A 3,771-nucleotide genomic window follows, 5' to 3' on the forward strand; every position below is an offset into this window, starting at 1 on the left:
TAGATTTTTTCTTATATGTTATATTTTGAATTTTTTAAAATGACTTTAAATTACAAAAATGAGGAAACCTTATATGTTATATTTTTTTTTAAAACGACTTTAAAATACAAAAATGAGGATACCTTATATGTTATATTTTTCTTATATGTTAGATTTTTTCTTATATGTTATATTTTGAATTTTTTAAAACGACTTTAAATTACAAAAATGTAAGTTTTCCATAAGTATACGACTAAAAACATTAAAATGACATGTATCAATTCGATGGTTGATTTGAAAGCTTTCAAAATCATATGGAAAATAAAAATCAAAATAATTCAACTGTGAAAACAATACTGTTCACTTTTTTCAAGAATGTGTTTGATGGAAAAAATAAGGTTTTTATGTCATAATTTGTTTAATGTCCAATCCGATCAACCCATGATGTATTAATTATAGTTTTATTCTATTATTTTTAATAAAAATTGATCCGATCCATCGGAAAGAAATTATATAATAACAACAAAAAATATTTTATATATAAATAAAATGATCAATTAAACTATCGATAATATATACAAATAAACTCACGCGCTTATCCTAGTGTAATGTAAAAGGCTAAAAGCTTCTCTCTCTGGTCAAACGTTATATATATATATATATATATGTAATGTAAAAGGCTAAAAGCTTCTCTCTCTAGTAAAGCAATATGAAATCAATATGTTTGAATACGTGTTTCTCTACTACTTTTATTTCATATATATAAACTTCTTAGAGGTGTTCAAAAAAAAAAATAAATAAACTTCTTAGAATGGTTCACCAAAACACGCTTTGTTTACATAAAAGGGTTAAAACTTAGAAGACAATACGTGCTCTCCATAAAAACATCTAAAAATAGAATCGAGTGGAGAAAAACACGGGACTAAATTACGGACAGATCTCCCACTTTCTAAATATTCCCTCTCTCCCCTTACACGACCGAGTTAGTAGGCAACAACTATATAATTTCTAAATAAAATAAACTAACAAAATGAAAAAAATAAAAGAAAGAAATAGCTGACAGATTAAAAAAAAACAGAATATAGGAGATGAATTAACCACTAATGAATTGGCATCAATTTTCAAACTCACCACCAACTCATTTAACATTCCTCCCGTTGGGGCGCTGGCCCCCCCTATAGAAGATAGTTGGGAATGTGGCTGCCCAGATACCAGAGTTACCAGAAAAAAAAAACTCATTTGACATCGAATAATAACAAAATTTTATACATTTTCTACACGTTTAATTTTCTTTCTTTTTTATCAGCTAATAGTCATATCCTTTTCATTCCCATAGTTAAAACCTAAAATCATAAATGACACATATATATATATATATATATATATATATATAAAATTGATGACACCATTACAAAACACGAAACGGAAGATTCTTCCGTTCCTAATTACCGTCCGACCAAGAAAAGCCTAATCACATCTCTCTCTCTCCCTTTTCTGTTCTTCATTTTTAAGAGATGAGAACTTTCTCTTCCCATCGCCATTGATCTCTGTTTTCTAAAATCTTTCTGAATCTAAAACCTGTTTATTTCGGAGGAAGAGGGTATTCAGATTCTCAGGCCGGTTCTTAAGATGGGGGAGAACGCGGCGGAGAGAAGATCTGGTTGTGGTTTATTGAGCGTAATGTTCGGTAGACGTAACTTGTGGTCCAAGAAACCTACTCCAACCGATAACGGTAGCCAGAAAAGCACATCTACGGCTGCGACCGCCACCAGCAACATTCAGTTCACTAAATCTCCCGGTTCCGACCTAAAGAAGCCTCACCATGACGTCAAGGTTTCCGTAGAGACGATCCAGAACAACAAGATCCAGAATCAGAATCAAAATCAGAATCAGAGATCGGTCGTTCCATCAAAACCCTCTTCTAACCAATACCCTAATAACCATCAACTAGGGACTTACGAGAACCAACGGAGTAGTTACAACAACAATAGTAGTAGCGTTGATCCATACCGAGGAGGACAGAGGAAAGTGCCGAGAGAAGCCATCGGTTTATCTGGTGAGCTTGAAAGCATGATCACCGATCATCAGAAGTCAAGAGGAGCCAACGGTTTGGTTCGTGCATCATCTAGCAATGTGATGTTATACGGCAACCTTGGGAATCTGAACCAGTCAGGACCAGCGACGACCCTAGGTTACGGTAATGTTAATTCTGGTGGAGGATACGGTGCCACGAGGACGAACGTGGCTGCTCCCGCAACGGTGACAACAAAGAGCCAAGATCAATCAGGATCTTTGTGTAGAGCAATCTCAACAAGAATGGATCCAGAGACGTTGAAGATAATGGGGAATGAAGATTACAAGAACGGGAACTTCGCTGAGGCGTTAGCTTTGTATGATGCAGCCATTGCGATTGATCCTAACAAAGCTGCGTACCGTAGCAACAAGAGCGCGGCTTTGACTGCACTTGGGAGGATTCTCGACGCGGTTTTGAATGCAGAGAAGCTATCAGAATCGAGCCTCATTACCATAGGGCACATCATCGGTTGGGTAACTTGTACCTCAGGTAATCTAAAACCCTCAACAAATCAAAAATTTTTAAAAATAAAATAAAACGTTTTGAAATATCTCTCAATTTTTAATAGGTTAGGAGAAGTGGAGAAATCGATGTATCATTTCAAGCATTCGGGTCCAGAGGCTGATCCAGAAGACATTGTAAAGGCGAAAGCTGTTCAGACACATCTTAACAAGTGCACAGAAGCTAAGAGGCTACGAGATTGGAATGGTCTGATCACAGAGACAACAAACACAATCTCTTCAGGAGCTGATGCAGCTCCACAGGTATATTCATTGCAAGCAGAAGCATTGCTGAAGACGCATAGACATCAAGAAGCCGATGATGCTTTGTCCAAATGTCCGGTTTTCGATGTGGAAACCAGCACTAGGTACTACGGACCGGTCGGTTATGCAGGTTTCTTGGTTGTCCGTGCTCAGGTTCACTTGGCTTCTGGCAGGTTTGTTTTATTCTTGGTTTATATATATTAGGATTACATAATAGTCTGAAATTTGAATATTCTTGTTTCAACCTGGTATTGAATATTTGAGTGTAATATACTGGTTTCATATCACAAATGTAGTTCTAAATCTATATTTTCATTTCACAATTTATGTGTTAATCCATGTAGAGTATCGTATGTAGCGGTGTTTTTATAATCCTTTTTTTGGTTTTATTGTTTCTGACTAATATGCATGTCTTTAGTTTGAAAACTCTAGTTTTTTAATATTTGACTTGCATCAGATTCGACGAAGCTGTGGAGGCGATCCAACGCGCCGGCCAGCTGGAGGGAATAACCGTGAGGTGGCCATGGTTTCACGGAGAGCTCAAGCGGTGACTGAAGCTCGGTTCAGAGGAAATGAGTTGTTTAAAGCTGGACGGTTCGAAGAGGCGTGTGCTGCTTATGGTGAGGGACTAGACCATGATCCACGAAACTCTGTTTTGCTCTGTAATCGTGCAGCTTGTCGTTCGAAGTTAGGTCAGTTCGAGAAATCTGTTGACGACTGCACGCAGCAATCTCTGTCCGGCCAGGCTACCGTAAGCTCGCCTCAGAAGAGTGATGGTAACACTAAGGTAAAAAAAAAACAATGGAGTTCATTCAAAGATAATAAAATAATTTTATTTATTGTCATTTAAATTGTTTTTGTGTGGTGGTGAAGATGCAGAAAGTGGGAGTTAGGTGGCGGCAGACCTATGAGATATTGGAAAAAGACAATTGAGGTGAGGAAGTGATCAGAGAG

The 3,771-nt window shown here is 36.9% G+C and overlaps 1 pseudogene; it reads left to right on the forward strand.

Annotated features, from left to right (window-relative positions):
- Positions 1-1,376: 1,376 nt before the first annotated feature.
- Positions 1,377-3,763, forward strand: LOC125583068 (annotated as a pseudogene).
- The last annotated feature ends 8 nt before the right edge of the window (positions 3,764-3,771 follow it).

This window comes from Brassica napus, chromosome C3, assembly GCF_020379485.1.
Source record: "Brassica napus cultivar Da-Ae chromosome C3, Da-Ae, whole genome shotgun sequence".
In the NCBI taxonomy this organism is placed as follows: Eukaryota; Viridiplantae; Streptophyta; class Magnoliopsida; order Brassicales; family Brassicaceae; genus Brassica; species Brassica napus.